Below are 20,802 nucleotides of genomic sequence, written 5' to 3'. Positions count from 1 at the left end.
AGACTTTCATTTTCAGATTTCTCATTTTTTATAACACCCCTTCAATACTTTTTATTTTCCATCACACACACACACACATATATATATATATATATATATATATATTTACTTTTTTTAACATATACTATTTTTTTAACACATGTGGAAGAATAAATGAATTCTTTCATAGCATATTGGTGTCTAAAGTAAGATTTAAAGACTACTTTTATACTCTTATATTTTATCTTATTATCTAAAGAAATGAATAAACTTATAGCTTACACTTTATTTATTTGATGAATCTCCTGGGGTTATTTTGAATGATACTGATAAATGTTTACTTCGAAATATGAGAGATTGAGAAGACTAGAAGAATAAATAATATTCAGTTAAAAACTATAAAGAATAAATGATCTAATAAAGAAATATGAATGGTAGAAACTGAATAAATGATAAATATTTTAGTACCTTAAAAGCATTGCATGATGCCATATCTGTTCCTGCAGAATAATGGTGATGCAATTGACTGTGGAATTTGGATTTTGGACACATAATGGTGAAGGGATCACAGAAAATTTTGACATGTTTTGAAGTGTAGCTGGCATTAGCATTTGTATTCTGAACTTTTGTTTTGGTTCTTGCAGATCGCAAATTCTAGTAGTGGGAACATTTTTTAGATTGTTCCCTTCTAATCAATGTCATGCCTCTGCAACTTTGCAGGCTTGGCCATTACCTAGGTTGATGATGATTCATTTGCACATGCAATTATAATTTTTTAAAAATTATGTTTTTGTTTTCAAATTTTAGAATATATTCTTATTTTTTAAATTTAATTTATTAAGAAACCAAGAATAGTTTATAAAACAATTATTTTAAATTTAAATTAGTAAATAGTTTTTTTTTTAATTTAGAAGAGTAGAGTTAGATTCATCCCAAATTCTATAAGCTAAAACTATATAGTTAAAAAAAAACAAACATTTGACTCATTAAGGATGTATAAAACAAATTTGAATAAGTGTACTTGTAATAATGAAATGATAAATCAATGGGAATAGAAAAATAAAGTTTATTTAAAGAAAAAGACAAGGTGAATTGAGGTCATTGATAGTGTATATAATTAAGTTGGTACCCACAGATTTAATTGTTCTGATGGAAATTTTATTGTTAAAACTTGTGGTTTAGTTTCAATTATTGGAATTTAGTAGTGCTATGTAATAATAATATATTAGTTGAAGTATAATTTGTTACCAATTAAAAAATTATCACTAAAAATTATTAAAACCAAGGACAGAATATGCTTTTCATTAATTAAGATAATGTATCAGTCATTTATGTCATATAAATATTTGAAAATATCATGACCCTTAATTGTAATTGAGTCCATCTATGTACTTTTATTAATTAGTTAATAAATGGAAATTAAGGTATGCATTATCTTGGGTATGTTTGTTTATCAAACTATGATCCAAAATCCAGCTTTAAAAGAAAATTTTCAATACATATTTGTAAGTTTAATAAAAAAGATATTCTAACAATTTACAATTTTAATTAACTTAAAGCAAATATTCCATACTATTTTTTATTTTAAAATTCTATTATAATAAGTAATATTTACTTTTTAACATAGATAGCATTTATTAATATCTTTTGTCCCTTGTACATCAACCGCACGTCAAAGAAACAAAAATATGAGTTTTTATTGAAAAATATTAATTACTTTTTTAATGTGATTTAAAGTACAATGTATATTTAAAACATTTTTTTAACTTTTGCATTAAATATACAGGATATAAAATAAATATTTGTCTCTTTCACATATAGAATTTATGATTATTACAGTTAAAGTTAATTATATTCATATTTTAATTGTTATTCTGACTTTTTTTTATATCAATGTTGATATTATTTTAATTCGCTTTTTTTTTCTCAGCCTAAAATTTGAAAGAGAAAAATGTTTATATAATTAATTTATATGATTTCATACACAAAAGAATATATCTACACAAACACCTCCGCAAAGATTAATTTATTTTACTTAACTTATTATGTTGACAAGATTAAATTAAGCATTCTCATTAAGTAATAAAATTATAAAATCGCATATAACTTAAAAAACTACTTAATACTTTATGAATGATTTTATTTAGAATTAAATATATTTTTTTCATATAAATGTAAAATTAATTTTTGTTTTTAGTCAAATTATAGATATTCTAATTACGTAAAATAAATAAAAAACTATTAAAATAAATTTTTTTATTAATTTTATGTAAAAATATATTTTTAGGTATAAAATTTAACAATAACTTATTTTAATATTTGTTTATTACAATTATTTAAAAGATTTAAATTTTGTGTAAAATATGTGTATGAAAAATATATTTAACTCTTTATTTAATATAGTATATTTTTAAAATATAATTAAATGATAATTAAAAAATAATGTGTAGGTGAGTACTTAATTTATCTATGCATTTTCTAAATAATTATATATATAATAATTGAATTTAGTAAATTTCGTAAATTAATAAAATGTACCGTTTGAATTATTATTAAAAAAAATAGAAAGGGATTAGGGTGCTATTTTTTTATTATAAAACAGTACACAGTGGCAGAATGTTTGACTGTGAAGTCAGAGTTTTAAATTCCAATGGTTGAGAGGGGCAATTTTGTAAATATGGTTTGACTAAACCTAATCTTTTTCATACTCAAATAATTGCAATTTTTGATTAAACAATTGAACCTTTTCTGAGTATAATCATGGCTTTGGAGGCAGAAAAAGCCACCAATAGAGGAAGAAACACAAACTTTCATTTTAAGCATAACTTTTTATTAAAGTATGACCAAGACAAAACCATTGCAACTTTTCTTTTTCTTTCCAAAATTAATTAGCAACTCTTTTTAGATTAATATCTTAATAATCTTTATGCTCACATCACACTAATCAAAACTTTTTTAAACCCTAATTTTGTCCCCAAACGACCCAAACTATTGAATTGTGTTTAGTTTTTTCTATGCATGTTTAGGCAAGTTTATCTTATCAAAATGTATAAGAATAAAAATAAAAATAGAGGTGTTACAAATTAAAATTAGTTGGCCAATGTTCTAATTATACTACTTAAAAACTTTAAGAAGTGTTTATTATTAAAAAAATTATTTCTCCATGTTCCATGAAAAAAATTGTCCTTTGATTTCTTAATTATAGTCTTATAGTTAACATTTTCCAAATCAGTTCATATATAAAATTATTTTTTATAAATATTAAAATTACTTAATTTTTTTTAAAAAAAAATTAATCTATGTATAAACTAATTTTAGTTTACAAATTATTATTTACATTTTTTAAAAGTACTTAAAAAAAGTTATCTAATATTGTTGTGAGAGCAAGAAATGTGATATCTTATTTATACAAAAAAATTATGAAATTAATAGTAAATATTGTAAGTAAGATTGGCATCTTATCTAAAATTAAAAGACTAGATAAAACTCATTGTAGAGAATTTTTTTTGAATAACATTTACTTAAAAATATACTCATGACAAATTAAATTGATAGTTTTATGAAATTGAATAATTGGTTCTGAAATTTAATGGATATTTTATGTTGTCACTTTAAGGTGATAAGAGCCTTTTACCTCGTTACCATTTCACAAAGTCTAAATAAAAGTAAAACACTTAAATCAGTATAATGTGAAAGGTTAGGTGTAACTATTTTCCCTATTATAAAACAAAAATGGTGAAATTTGGTGAGTGGCATTGATTTTCTTTTAGATTTTTAATTAGGGTTTTGAAAAGAGGTCAAGTCTTATCAGTCAACTTGTTGAACTTGCTAACAAGTTAGTCTAAGCTTCAAAATTTTAATCCTAATTAAATTATGGTTTAATGCAACTCATTCAAAACTTTCTTGGCCACACTATTTTACAAAAGGATGATTTATTTTATTATTTTAACATAAATGTACTTATTAAATCAGGTTGAATGTTAAGTTTGGGTTAAAAAATATTACTTAAAGATTTAGATATCAATTTTTTTATGATTTTTTTAATATTTATTTATCCCTTTAATCTATATCTTTCCTTTTTTTAATCATTTTTAATAATACTTAAAATACATTACTAATAGTTGAAAAAATACCATTATATTACCGTATAAATTAATTATTATACTATTAAAATATAAGTTATACGTTATAAATATTTATTTATTTTAAAATTTAATTATAATATATCTTATATATTTAAAATATTCATTTATACAAACTTTAATAAACTACACTAGTTGAATATAAATAACTATAACACATATATCCACTACTATATAATTAATATACAGATCATTGAAAGTTTAGGTGACCCCTCACCAAACTACAGGGAAAATAAAATATCATTATAGAGCTTCTAACTATTAGCTACAATTTCATTTTGTATAAATTTCGATTATAACTATTTACACACATACACTAAGGTGATTTATATTTTCTAAATCATTATACAATATAATATTATATTATATTATTATTATTATTATTATTATTATTATTATATATATATATATATATTATAAACCATAAATAAATGTATCAATCACATTATCGAAAAAACTTGGTAACTCATTTTACAATAAGTATGCCGAATCAGAAGTAATAATTTGTTTCTAAAGACGGATATCAACTCAAGGAATAATTATTTAAAATCCTAATAGTAACATTCACTAAGTATAAGAATATGTATAATAATTTGATTTTAGTTAATATTGACAATGCATGAAAATTAAATAAAAACAAAGTAAAGAGTTGTTGATTCAATTGAGAAAATTTGGATTGGGGTTTATCCTTCTAATTCTTTTGTATTTTGAACAACATAGTAATATTTTATCCTTTGATTGATATTAATGTCCATATAAAAGTCATTTATATCGATTTCTCGCATATAAAATTATTAAGAGAGTATCCTGAATATCGATTTCTCACATATTTATAAAAACTCCTTAGCATTACGATTAGATGTTGATATCAATTAACATTTTAAATCTATTCACAACATTTAAATATGTTAAGCATTATTATTTGGGTCAAAAACTTAGAAGTACTTTACAGTCAAATATAAGGATATTGATCATGGTAAACAAACATTACAAATAAAATGACAATACCAATCATCAATCAAGAACAAAATATATTTAAATATCACTTCAATACATAAGAGTTTGAACAAATTACTCCCAATCCCAAAGGGTAGAGTTAGCCACTCATGTTGGCCATTACAAGCATGGAAAGCTAAGAAAAGAAGATTCAAGATGTTTTTTCTTAACGATTGCCTCCTCAATGGTTTCTAACACCTTTTATTCTCCCAATTGAATCTTTAGGGTTGTGCCTAACGTCTCATATTTAACCTAGCTGAGTTTGGGCTAAGTGACTTTTCACTTGGGCGTGATGGGGCTCACTTGAGCGAGTTGGACGAAAACAGACCCAATGTCACTGGAGTGATCTCACCTAGGTGAGATTGAACTCGTCTGGGTAAGATCCTCTAGGAGCTTCTGGCTTGAGCGAGCTTGGGTGACTGCTGGAGCGTTCTAGCTTTCCCTTTTTATCTTTGTCTAATCTCATTTTGCCCTTTCATCTCATTCTTCCTTAGAATCCTGAAATTAACACAAATTTGGGAATAAATCGTTCTCATTCAAATTATAATCACAAATATGTAAAAGGGTTTAAATTCATAAATTAGAGATTATATTATAATTATTTTATCAATTAACATCCATAAGTGACTGTATTTTAATATGAAATATTACTAAAATATGACACTTATCAATATCACCCTTATTCCTTGGATGTAGGAAATACTCACCGTCTTCATATGCAAAAGATATTCGTTAAAGGTGCTAGACAAAGTCCATATTAGATGATATGTTAGAAAAAGAGCTAAATATACTTTCTACACCAAACTTCTTACATAAAAAGAATTTCAACTCCGACCCACCTATCTATTGTGTATGGTGTGTACTTTTACCATTAATTGGTGCAAAAGGTTAAGCTACATAAGGAGATGAGTATTTTCAATGAACAAGGACATTGTTAAAGAAGGAACACATTCAAAGATGCATGAAATGTAATCAAGCTAAGATGTAGAAAGGATACACATAGAAGTTGAAACTACTCAACTACTATAAATAACCTCTCAACGATTATGTTCTTCCAGTGCCTATATAAAACCCTTAATAAAAAAAGACCAGAGAACATATTGTGTCAAATTGTTGATAAAATGAAAAGCACCCCCTTAAAGCTGTCAAGAAGCAGAAGAGAGAGATCCCCACACTTAGAGCAAAGAATTTGCAATATTCTTGGATCCAAAATAACTTCATGGAGAATATTGTGAGTGTTAATCCAACTACCAAGGAGGGTAAACTTATTCATTATATACGTTGAAAGGTGTAACCCCTTCTTAGAGAGCAAATAAAATGATCTAACTGGGAGTGAGGGCTTAAAACCTTGCACTCGTCGAAAGACACTATCTTCTCTAGTAGTCAGACCCAATAATTTGTTTATCATTAAAAAAAATCACCCATTTTACCTTATCCAGGAATGGTTGTTTAAAAAACAATACTTCTCAAGTCAAGAGTAGCTTGGTAAAATACTCAAGAAAGTAGCTAGGAGTGACTAGCTGTCCAAAGTATACTCGGTTAAGCCAATAATGACTTGGTAAATAATACTTAGCCAAGTCATGAGTGACTAGGGAAATAATACTCGTTAAGCCATGATTGACTTGTGTCAATAATACTCAAATGGGTTAACTAAGAATGACTACGATCCTAAAGAATAATCATTTAAGTCAAGAGTGACTTGTGTCAAGAATATTTAAGGGGTTAGTTAAGAGTAACTACGAGTCCAAATAATACTTAATTAAGCAAATAGTGACTTTTGTCAAGAATACTCAAAGAAATAGTCAAGAGTGATCACAAGCCCAAATAATACTCGAAATGTATTTCAAGACATTAATCTGTTTAATGAGACTCAATCTGTTGATTGAGAACTGAATATAGTCTGTTGCGATAGACGAACCAATATAAAATATCCTATGTATTTTCTCTTCTCCTTAATCTAATTAACATTGCTTGTTATTATTGCTTATAATAACTTAAGAAGGAGAACAATATTGAAAATAAGTCTTTGAAATGAGTGAAGACATTAAGTAATGAAGTTGCATCTATTATGCTCCATCAGATGCAATGAGTTTTAAAAGTCCTTATGAAAACAATTGTTAAGACTATGCACTTACTAAATTTGTCAAGTGTGTAAATATACATATGTCTTAGTTCATTAGACACAATAATATCTTTTGGCTAACCATTTAAGAAAATCAAAACTATCATATGAGAATTCATAGATAGACAATAATTGTGAAAAGATTTCAAATTAGTTTTGAAAATATAATTCAACACCCACTTATTATGTTTTTTTGTTTTCACAATCTTCTTATTCAATTATTTAAAAGAAAATTTTCAGACTATTAATAGAAAAGGAGTATTTAAAAACACTAATTCACTTTTTCTCTTTCTCTTAGTAGTGTACAACCCGTTTTTGTTTACATAGTGACATCTATCATACAAACAAATTTCACAAAAATAACTTATAACGTGTTAATTACAACTTTAACTGGAACACCCATTTCTTATTATCATGATTTCCAGAGTCACTCACAATTTCCACAATAATTTCTCAACAATCATTAACAATTATATAAAAGCTATATTCATCCACGTATAATATACCAACATTACCATAGATTGAGTACTCCTAGTATTATTTATCCAAATAAAAAAAAATACCGGTTTAATTTGATCTCACATTGCTACATTCTTAAGATTGTATTATGCTAAAATAAAAACACATTAATTATCCTTAATTTTAAAGAAAGAATTCAAAGACAATATAATTTAGAGGAATAAAGTATTTAACAAAAAAAAGAGTAAACATGAATGACTTATTTATAGAATTTTTATTCTTTACTTTTATTAAAATGATAGATCTTTAGACTTAATGATAAAAAAAAACTTTAATGCATGCTCAAACTAAAGTACAAGAAGTCTATATTTTAAACCACATCAAAGTCATTTACTTTAGTGCATGATCTCGACTCAATCTATTTGATTAATTACAAATATTTCTAAAGTATTCATATACATTTTTGGAAATAAAAAAATAAATGATGTTTTTTACTAAAAGTGTTAATTTTATCACACTAGATTATCTAATGAAAAAGACACATATTTTTTATTCTAACAAAAACTCTTATTCTAATTCAGTAAGAAGATGACCTTTTTCGTGAAAATGATTTTGTGCAAACATAATAACATATTTTTTTTATAATAATATTTTTCGAAAAAAAGGAAATCAACAAAAAACAAAATATTTTTCAAATTTTAAATTTAATATTTTTAATCAGATACTACCCTAAGGTACGTCAAGTATAAATATTATTTTACTATCTAAAACGTATCTTTGAAGATCAACAAATGAAGATCCAATATATACTTATTTTCTCAAACTTACATTTTTTGTTAAAGGAAAGAAACATATCTAGTGAAAAAAGAAAAAAAATGATACAAAATGTTTATTTGAAAAGAAATAAAAAATATTATTTTATTTATTAATATTCTAATGTAATGAACAATTGATCTGCAATTAATTATAGACGTCTATAATCACTTATAATCTATAATAAAACTTTAGATAATTATGATTCAAACATATTACGTATAATTAATTTTCTTAGAAAAAGTCTTCCAATAAAATCACCAAATGTTCTTCCAATTTTTTTTTCTTCCTTCTCCTCCTCTTCCAAAGGAACAGTAAGATCTAGTAACAAGAAATTTATTTTAATCCATAAATATCTAATATTAAAATTCAAAAAAAAAAAGAAAATGTGCTCTAGAAAGTTCTAGAAACCAACAAAGCCCTTCCATAACAAGCAATTTGTCAATATTGTCAAATATATATGATTCAACAATTGTTAACGTCATATCCAATACCTTAATCACTTGATTCACAATTTAGTTGCTTTATGAAAAAAAACAATAATTTTTTTATCTTTAAATATTTTTCTAAATTTAACTACACACTCTAATTGGTTTGTGATTATGTTTGTTCTTGCAATTTTTTTAATGTGAGGTATTCATTTTGTGTTTAGATCTTTGTTCTGTGGGTTATTGGTTTTTCTCATTTCACCTTTGTTTTTTAAATATTAAAAATTTTCTTTTGATATTTTTGTACCTCCAAAAAATGTGTAAGTTAAACCGTAAAAAAGATTGTACCTTCGTATAACTAATGAAACTGATTTTAAATTAAGAATTGTTTTTTTGCTTAATTGCCATATCAATATTATCATTTAACATAGAGATTATATAAAAATGAACACATATACAGTATAACTTGCTCTTGACTAAAAAACAAGAAGGTTTATATTAAAAAAATACTCTTTTTTATGTTAATTAAAATTCTTTCAAGATAACCCTAATACTTACATGTTGCTTATTTGTTTCTAATGCTAATGTTCTTTGTCAATACTTTATTAAATAAAAATTAAATTTAGATAAAAATAATAATTCGTTATTATATTGACTAAAATAAATATTATTTTATAAAATAAAAAATTATTAATATTTAAAATATTTTTTATTATTAATAAAATTTATAAAATAATCTCTAAATTAATATATAATATTAATTATTAAGATTTTAATTACTAATTACTTTAGCTTCTAAATTATAGTTAGTAATTAATTAATGTTAAATATAATTTAAAAATTATATCATAATTTTTAATAATAATATAAATTACTTTAAATATTAATTTTTTTTAATTTGTAAAATAATATCTAATTTAGTAAATATAATATTTTTTTAAAAAATTAGTTATTATTTAAAAAAAATTTAGTGTAATATTTTTTAAGTACCTTTTACCATCATTTGTGTTACTAACTATGCAAACAAAATTTTATACCACAAACACATGCACATATACTTAAAAGTTCAAACCTAACCAACAATACCAAAGTTCTGAAAATTAATTCGAAACATCTTTAGAAACTTATATAAGAGTGCAGTTCACATGCATCATGTGCAGATCACGTGAGTGTGCACCTTTTCCCCCACTTGGCTTCTCATTCATTAATTTATGGGCAATACACAAACATTTTGCAACTTTTGATTCCTTACCAATACATAAGACCATCCATAACATCTTTTCCAGTTACTTTTATTGGCAATTAAAAATGTTTTGTGCATTAGATAGTGTATTAATGTCTCCTTGCTTCCCACAATGTCTGAAATGACTGTGAAAACAATGCATAAAAAATAAAGTTAGAATTATATAAAATGATGTAAAATAGGTATGAAACTACTCATATTCCCTTTTGAGTTCTCAATGAAATTCCACATGCTATGCCACCTTGAAGTTGCAAAAATCTATTACTACACTTACATCAATATCACCATTGCATCATTTTCATTGTCTATCTCTAATATGGATAACTTCTTCACAACATGCACATGGACCTCACATTCTTTCATATCTATTAACTATGTAGTATCTATTCTTTGTCTTTCGTGTCTCTTCTTTTTTCTATATATCTATTTTATTAAGTAAGAAGAGTAAACCCTAACTATGCTATCAAACATCAAGTATTTGGCCTTTATATTGCTATTTTTAAATATAAAAATAGCATGTATAAATTTTAAAATATAAAAGGTTAAATGGATAAAGAGTTGATTTTGACAAAACTTATGAATTTTTTTTACTCATAGAATATTATGGTGGTAATTTCTTAGTAGCTTTTAAGTTTAATGTGAATCAAAATAATGATTGGAAAACACACGAAAAGGTAAAATTTATCCCTTGATTTTTTTTTTTTTTGCAAAAAAATAGTAATTTCTTTTATATAAAATTAGAAGGAACACATTAAAAAATAAAAAATGGTGACAACAGTTTTTACTCTATATATTTTTCTTGAAAATGAGAATTTAAATTTCTTATTTAGAGGTAAATGTTTAATACATATATTTTTGTTCCCCCTTTTAATGTTTTTTTAAGTAATTTCTAAATATTTTAATTTAGAAAGAAAACTAAAGTAAAACAAAAGTTAGTGATAAAATATTCAATATTTTATAACATTATAAAAGATTTTTAACCCTAGTATTGTTCATGTAAATTATTCACATGTAGTAAGATTATGATTCAGATGTAACAGCTCAACAACAATTGTCCATATCCCTCAGCTCTCTTTGGGAGAATAACTAGTCTGTATTTTATTTCTTGTGAATGTAGAGAGAAATATTTTAAGTGTTTTATAATATTAAATTAAGAAACTATTTTTTGCATTTTCAGATATTAAATATATTTATTTTTTATTATAAATTTAATTAGTAAAACAATTGGTAAAAGACAACACATAATTCAAGATAGAATATCACAGTGCTACAACTTTATTTGCTGATAAAGAAAAAAGTGCTACAACTTGAAAATTTCTGCAACTGTGCATTTGGTTGGCTTTTCTATACTATATTTTCTATTAACTTTTGTTTTGCTTGGGTAAGGTATTAGACTAGGGTAGATTTTCTTGAGAAAAAGATATTTCAATATTGTAGAAAAAGTACTGAGACATTTCTGGTTATTCATTATTTACTTGAAATTACACTTATCAAACCAATATAATTATTTGAGTTTATATCTTTCTCTCCATATAATATATCCTATTACAATCTTAATTATTTTTACAAAACTATTTTTCTTAAGTCATATATATATATATACACACATATATATATTCATTAAACTTTTCCATTCAAGTTCTTTCTGAATATTTCACTATCATTTAACTTTTCATATTTCTTAAAAATTTCATGCATTTTACAATTACATTATTAATAAAATAATGTTTATTTTAAAAGCATTTGTGAAAAAACAACGTGATTTTCTAATTACATGCTAGTATTTAGTTAGACATTTAACAGACTGTAAAATATTTAAAAAATGAAAAAACATGATAATATAAATAATATTTTGCGACATTCTTCATTTCAACCAACACTGTTGTTGTAAACCTTTATTATTTATTGCAGTTGGCACCTAGCGTGCATTAGGTTACTTGGAATCCAACTCAAGGGTGGTATATAAGATTAATACAGTATGTCTCCTTTATTCATATTATGGCATAAAATTAATGAACTTTATTTTATGTACATAGAGAGAGGTATTATGCTTAAAAAGGAAATTCATTTTCAAAATATTCATACAATATATTATAATTATATTACAACTCCAAAATTATGTTATTATCAATATATCGTGCTTATTAGGTCATTTGATATTCATGAGTAATTTAAACATTTTACCAAAATTTTATACAAATAGTCTTCTTGATATTCATTCAAGTGTTTGCGATAAATTATACACTACTAATAAGAGATATGAAAATCATAAAAAATCTTGTCAAAGGTTAAACTTTATTGTACCACCAAGTTTAATACTACAAAGTTTATTTACTCACTGATGTAGTAACGAGCACTTTCACACTAGGAAGGGACACAATTGATTTTAATCAATTTTAGTGCTAGAAGAACTAACTAATGCCTTGTTATTATTCATACAAACCTTATTAATGGGATCTTCAATCACAAATGTTGGATTACTATCAGTTATTTGTTTTCAATTGGCTTAAGTCTTATTCTCTTTGATGTTTCTAAAATGATGTTCCTCCTCAGAAGTTTCATTAAAGGATATGCTAAATTTTGTTCTAAATTAACATAATTAATGAAAATTGTTTCACCATTTAGCAATTGCTTTAACAATCTGTCTCAACATTTTTTGTGTTTATTTTTTTCATTATTATTTTTCATTGTAAGTTTTTGTTTTTAGTTGTATTGTTGATTGACTATCATAATGCACTGACCTTAACGAGATTGATTTCATTTTCAATGGAATTTTTTCATGAAATTTCTCTACCACTTAATAATTTCAAAAACAACAAACTTTGATTTCATTATTGATCTTACAATAATGGTTTCTTTAGCTAATCTCCATGTAACTGCACCACCCTCAAGTGTAAACACATAATCACTTATGGATTTCATCTCATCTAAATCAGTGATTCAATTACATTATTCTACCCTTCAATATAATATGAAATCTACTATATGTATATTTAATGATATTATCCATAATACCTCTTAAATATTCATGAGTCTTGCAAGTGCATTATAATGATCTTGATTGAGATATTAAGTGTACCTACTCAGTCTACCTATTGCATAAACAATGTATGATATAGAAAAAACTCATTAAGTACAATAAGCTCCCGATGGTTTAGGCATACCAAGGTTGAAAAATTAGTTCTCCTATATTTTTCTTTAATTTATAGTTAGCATAGTAAGGAGTACTCATTAGCTTAAAAGTCATAAACCTCCTAAGAAATTTATCAATATATCATTGAGATAGTAATGTAGTATCTCCTTTTCTTCTGACTCCAACTCCTATCTATGACTCATTTCAAACTTAAATCTCATTAATATCATTTTGAAACTATATAATATTAACATGTCATAAACATACACGACCAATGTTTTCAAATCTAGCGTATAAGCATTTATCAACATCATTAGTCCAAAAGTAATTTACTAGTAAAATAATCAAGTTTTTCATACCATTATAGGTATTTGTTTTAACCCACTTAAGGATTTCAAAAGTTTGCATACTTTATTCTTTGAACTAGGAATCACACACCCTTTAAGTTGAGTTATATAAATCTCTTATTCTAGTTCACCATTCAAAATGATCATCTTTACATTCAATAATGAATAACTTATTAATAGACCCTAGAACTAACAAAAATCAACTAGAGGAATTAGGATAAAGGTATTAAAGTAATCTATGTTGTTTTTGTGTGTAAAACCTTTTAGTTACTAACCTCACCATATATTTTCTATGAATTCATTAGGATAACGATTTTATCTTAAAGATCCATTTATAACCAATGAGTTTGACTTTTTTAGGAAAATGTACTAAATTCTATGTATTATTTTTTTAATATAATCAATTTCAATTTTAATGGCCTTATCAGGTTTTACATCAAGAGCACTAATGTCTTCTAAAATGCTTATTAGATCATTTCAACAAGATAAGTGTGAACATCCCCAAAATATCTTTTTTTGTCTTTTACTTTTCCTTAATTCCTCAAACATGGTGTCAATCCTATACGATTAACCATTAAATGGAATATATTCTCAAATACTCATATTACATTAAATTACATCACTTTTAAGAATAAGAAACTTATAAGCAACATTATGTTTTTCATATCCTAAAAATATGTTATTATAAGTTTTAAAATCTATTTTTTTTTCGTAGGATCAGTTAATATTATTTTATCTAAACACCTCCACACTCTTATAATGTGTTTGAATAAATTTTTTAAGACTGTAATTCATTTTTATAGAAAAATTGAAATGTTTTACGACAAAATATGTAGCTTGGGTGAGAAATTCTTTATATTATCAAATGCCAAAAGCAAGGAAATCACAAGAAGGGAGAGTTCCATTGTAATTTAGTTATGTTTTTAAAAAAAACCGCAAATATCGTCCGATTGATAGTACTTAGGCGATGATTTAGTTTATCAAACAATCATATCATAATTCTTTCATTTAATGTATCATGTCAAACACAACTAGTTAACTCCACTCATTTGTTGATCATATTTTCTCATTAACTTTAACAAATGATCAAAATAAAATTCTCGTGTTTGATAAATCACAACAAATAAAAGTTTGACTGGAGATGATTTGTTGAAAAGATAAACTTGATAATGTAACACCTTAGAAAATAACATCTAACTATTACAATACAAGTTCTACTGGTTTCTATACAAACTTGGAGTATTTCAAAATATTCATATTACAAGATTATGACTTATAAAAATACAAACATTTACAATATAAGGTTCAAAAAAATCCTAAAACCTTCAAGGACCTCCGACACCTGTACTTGTTGTACATAGTATAGTCTATTGAAGATAGATGACGACTCTACTAAACTTCGATAAAGAAGTGTTTGATGAAGAAAATCTGCTTGAAGGTTTATGAAGAGTGTAGTTCATAAGTCTTGTTAGGTTAAAATTGTTTTAAATAGCCTTTTGCTCTTTGATTCTACCTTGTATCTCATTGCCATAGTAATCAACCCAAGCACAAGGGTCTCCTAAAAAGTGTTTTCAAAAATCTGTTTACAGTTTTTCAAAAACTGGTTTTCTGCACATATTTTAATATGTTATTTGATAAAACAATGGATTCTTTTGGTACTGGATCAAAATTGCTTGACCTTTTTCGAAATTCAGTTTTGACTCCAAATTTTGTTTTTTTTTTCACATTTCAGTTTTCAACTGATCTAAAAGTGGTTATGTTACAACCATGTGTATTTTCAAAAAACAATTTGTTCTTTTGAACTTCAATCTGTTATTTTTATAACAATTCTTAACTGTTTTTTAAAAATCTGTTTTGATATGAAACCTATAAAAGGAAGGGTTGATCTTAGGTCAAAACACACCTTGCAATCACGATTTGCATACATTTTTCAAGTGCTTTCAGTGATAGTTTGAATATTGCTTTAGTTTTTTAAAGTTTTTCTTGAAAACTTCAAGTGCTCTTGTGCTAGTGACTTTTGGTTAAAGATTCAAGGTTCTGTCAAAGTGCTGCAGTTGTTAGGGTCCTGTTTTTGAACTCTTGTATCTGCAATCCAAGTGTTTTCTTTCCTATAATTTCTCTTTGTAAAGGTGTTTGTAATTGTACTTCTTGACAGGGTTTCTAGAAGTTAGTGTGTTGCTGAAATAGAGTTTTTCTAAAAGTTGTTTTTGTAAAGATTGCTTTGAATTAGTGGAATCCACCTTGGTATAAGGTGAGACTAGATGTAGCTCTTGTTGAGTGAACCAATATAAAATTGTGTGTGCCTTTCTCTCTTCTTGATTACTACAATTAAATATGAAATCTTATAATCTACAATAAAATGAATCTGTTGTTTTAAAATTGAATCTGTTGTTTTAACTGTAGCTGGGCTAAATCATATACTGCTCTTTAAGATTATGATAAAATCTTTATCTTGCTTAAAAATTCACTAAATCTGTAATCTTTGACTGAGTAATACAAGTGTTAAAATTCAATTAAACAATCTTGTTCAAGATCCTTATTCTTTTAAAACTGCTTTCAAAAGGTTTGAAATTTGCTTTCCTGAATTAAGGTCTACTCTAAATATCTCTGTTGCTGTTCATTTAAATCTGCAAGTGTGTAGAATTGTTAAGTCAAAATTAAATCTGTTGTTTCTAAAACAAATATGTTGTATTTCTGGAACTACTACTTGGACTCAAAATAAATTTGATCTTTTCTGATCAATCTGATCATTTATGTCAGGATTTCTTAAAATAGTTCTTCTTTGCGAAAATTTTATTAGTCCAATTCACCGTCCTCTTGAACTTAGACACTAATAAACCCAATGCAGTTCACATCATAACAAGAAAAGTAAGGGTAAGCTAGTAAAAATAAAATTTATAATATACATAATTAAATCAAAAGATAAAACCAAATTACATGATTCAATTTCTCAATTATTCAATCTTATTCAAATCCCAACATAAAAATCACATAAATCTCACGTGGATCTACATATTCAGGATATTCAACAAACATAATAACAATTGACGCCTTCCAGAAGAACCATATTAAATAAGTCCTACTAGAGACTAACACCTGATCCAAAGATTATCAGCGAATCCAATAGAAAGGATCAGGGTAAGTTCAATACAACCCAACCCGTGCATCTCATATGTCACGATGTGCATGAACTCCCTCATCAAATTCTCACCACTTGATATCTTAGTTTATGTGACTTAGATCATCAATGAAGCTCAAATATCTTTGTTAACACATAGACATCAATACTTAATACACAAACAAACATCAATCCATACATTATCCCAAATGTATGAATTCAATTGCATACCATTTTCATCATACAATATCATTCAAAACACGATCCACAATTTAACATAAAAAACAACACTTAAATACTAAACCATCAAAATCTAATATTTCTACAATTTTATAAACAAACAACACAATATATAAACAAACAACATCACTGCAAGATAAATTGAATATTCGGACCACGTCCCCTCCACATCCAGATCTTATAGCCTAGGGTGCTATTAAAAATTAAACTTAGCTTCCCTTACCTGAAATTCCTTATTCGGATGAAAATTCTACCTCAAACAGGGGAACCACTCCAAAATTTAGGAACCTAGAGTAAGTTATCCAAACATTACCAAATTTTAGTATGAACTTAATCAAGTTGATAGAAACATTTTTCTCAACTGGCCCCACTAAGATTGATGACTAAATCATAGAGAAAAACAGAGAATAAAGGATCTTTACAGTAAAAAAGAACTTACTCTATTTGAAAATCTGATCGGGTAGAAATGTATCCTGATTTATCAGCTACAACATGGCGTGATCAAATTTTAAAATAAATGTATGGAATGAGAAATGAAGAGAGTGTTGAACCAAGTGGTGTTCATGCTTTGAAGAATCCAAAACCCTTTGAAGGATGTTGAAGGCTAGACTGTGCTTGCTGTTGTTGAGCTGTCTTAGATAGATTCTGGGGTAGATTGAATATGTAATCCACTCTTGATTGAATCCAAAGCATAGACATTCTCAATCTTTTTAAAAGAAAAGTGTTTTTCAAACTAAGTGAAAAACAACTTGTTGTTTTGTCGAAAAAACTGATTATTTTATATTTAGATGTTTTTAGAAAAGGTTGAAAACTGTTTTTCAAATGGTTGAGCTGTCAAAACCAAAACAACCGATTGATTCGAGGAAACAACCGATTGTTTGTTTTGGTACCATAACATAAAAATGGTTTTTGCTTTGACTGAGCATTAAATGTTTTTCTAACTAATTACGCTCCATTTTTTAATGTTTTGACCAATCCTTAAATGCAATGAAGAGTTTGTTAAGATTTGATAACAAACAACTTTGAATATATACAAAAAAACAGATTTGAGTTTTTCACTGATTTTGCTTAAGAGAAAAAAGTTGAGATTGCTTAGAGATTGAGATTGATCAAAGAGTGTGAGCTAGGATTTTCTGCTTGTATTGATTTCAGATTTGTTTCTGCTACAAGTGTAATCCTTATATTTGTTGAAAGAACTTTGTGTGTTTGCTGAGAAGTGTTGTGTGTTCTTGAGGGGATCAAGATCAACATTCTTAGTGTTGGTGTGTTGACCAAGAGAAGTGTGTTTCTTGAGGGGATCAAAGTCACTTTCTTGGTTGTGTTGTAAGTGATCTAGGTTTGATAACTTAGTGGTTTTCCTCAGTGGTTTATGAGAAGACTGGATGTAGCTCTGGGTTTAGAGTGAACCAGTATAAATCTCTGTGTGCATTTTTCTCTATCCCTTAATTCTTTAAATTCAGTTTTTATATTTGTAAACTGGTATAAACAACCGATTGTTTTTCTGGTGCTGTGCTTTTAGCTTTGTGTTTTGAAAAACTGATTTCTTAATCAAGATATTCTCGAGGTAATTTCATTCAAGGCTTAAAAGTTTTCGAAATCCCTCTTTAAACCATTCACCCCCCTCTAGTTTAAAGTCATACTTTCTAACAGAGAGAAGGAAAGAGTTGGAGAGATGGAGAGAGAAGAAAGAAAAAATGAACCGTGGATTGGGAGGGTTGTCTGTTTTTTCTTTTATATTCACGTTGTTATAGATAACGTGTGGTTTCATAAATATTTTCAAGAATTTTCGTCTGCTAAGATACAAAAGAAATATCCTTAACATATCATAACATGTTTGGTTAGAGGAACATATTTAAAATCTTATTTTAAATGCAATTTTTTTGTCAAAGAGATAACATTTGATTTGCAACTCAACTGAATCACTTAATTAACATATTTTATTGTTTATTCTAACAACTGATCAAATAATAGTTTTTCTCACTACAAGTGGAATTTAAATACTTGTTTTTAAAAGCACTTTGCTACAAACCTATTTAATATGCAATTTGTAAATAACTTTTCTTATTAGGTTAGTACAGATCATAATAACATAATTTAAAGGAGATGAGATAGGGAAGAAAAAAAAAATACTAGCATTAGTTGATTTATATTGTAGCTTTAAATGGGAATTATTTGCAATAAATAACTTTTGCAAGGATTTTTCATAATATTGAGTCGGGATTAATCCTTGTCTTAAACAATTTAAATTCTCTCATACAATTTAAATATAATGTTAAGTCTATGAAAGCTATAAACTCTTGTGAAACGAACTTCCTATTTTCAGAGCTATCTGCACTTGCAATTTTTGTTGGAGGGTTTATATTCGTAAAATCTGTCCTTCTATTTCTACTTCCTCTTGATAACTGTCATTTTAGTTATGATTTTCTCTCTCTTTTATATCTTGTAGTTCTAACTTTATTAGTTTAATTTCTTCCTTTAGATATTTTATTTCTTTGTGCAAGTCGTTAATAGTTATTTTCCTTTTTTTTTTATCTCTGCTTGTTTAGGAACTTTTGCAAAGTCATATTCAGTAAAATTATGGGTCAAAGTAATAGGGCTTTTATGAGGTGTTTTAGTAAGAATTAAATCCTTTATTTTATTTAACCATTTAAACTTTTTCTTCTTCATTCGTGATATTTTCTATCATTTCTAGAGTCAATTTTGTTTTTGCCCTTATCATATTTATTTTATATATTCAATTACAATTCTCTCCTCTGTCAGAATATTAATCATGATATACCATTTCCACTTTTAAATACTTACTAGAAAATCATTATATAAAATTTAATTTTAAAAATAAAAAATATTTAATAATTATTTTGACTAAATTAGATATTATTTTATAAACTAAAAAATTATTAATATTTGAAATAATTTTTATTTTTAATAAAATTTATAAACTAATTTCTAAACTAGTATCTAATTAAGTACTCTACTTACCTGGATGGGGTCAATGGGTGATCATTGAGACCTCTAGCCTAAAACAGTGACCTGCATTGTACTTAGAAGGAGTGTTGGAATGTTGTTCAAAAGTCTGTATAAGTGACAGAGCCTACATCATAATTTATGGTAAAGGATAATGCGTTCGCACGATTCTTGCAAAAAAGAAAATAAAAATTAAGTATTTTATCAATTTTGTAATATAAAGTAATTGATAATTAAACCATTAGTAACTAATTATACACTAATTTAAAAATAATTTATAAAATTTATTAATAATAGAAACAATAATTTTTTAATTTTTAAAATAATATTTAATTTAATTAATATAGTAATAAATTAATTTTAGTCTTAAAATTAATTTATATTCAATAATTTTTTTGTAGTATTAGTATTTTCTCACTTATCATTTTTTTTTCAACTTCATAGTCGGAAGGTTCTAAGAGTAAATTAGTTATTTGTCCTCTTCATTCTTCACTCATATTTAACTTATTAATTTTTCTTTTATCTTACAAGTTTCGTCATTTAATGGTTGAAGAAGGATTTTTCTTTTGGTACCCATACTGAATACAGAAGTCTCTTTGGTCAGTACGTAGTGGAACATAATGCTAATGGAATTAAAAAACACCCCCTTTCAAAATATTATGAATAATATTTTAATTCCTTACTCGGAATTTGCAGTAGTATACTACTTAGATGATGTTCTAATATTTTCAGAATCTATAGAAAAACACGTAAAGCATTTAAAATCTTTTAAAAATTTAATTAAAAGGAATGGGAATGTAGTATAAGCCAAAAAGATG

The 20,802-nt window shown here is 25.8% G+C and overlaps 1 non-coding gene across 1 annotated transcript; it reads left to right on the top strand.

The window, feature by feature from the left end:
* Positions 1–19,991: 19,991 nt before the first annotated feature.
* On the top strand, positions 19,992–20,159 carry LOC150027248 (U1 spliceosomal RNA). Its single transcript, XR_016522700.1, has one exon. It is a non-coding gene; the product is annotated as a U1 spliceosomal RNA (small nuclear RNA).
* Positions 20,160–20,802: the final 643 nt, after the last annotated feature.

Source organism: Phaseolus vulgaris, chromosome 6 (genome assembly GCF_051622355.1).
Source record: "Phaseolus vulgaris cultivar YP4 chromosome 6, ASM5162235v1, whole genome shotgun sequence".
In the NCBI taxonomy this organism is placed as follows: domain Eukaryota; kingdom Viridiplantae; phylum Streptophyta; class Magnoliopsida; order Fabales; family Fabaceae; genus Phaseolus; species Phaseolus vulgaris.
Note: the sequence above shows the minus strand (reverse complement) of the source record. Positions and strands in the feature narration are given on the sequence as shown.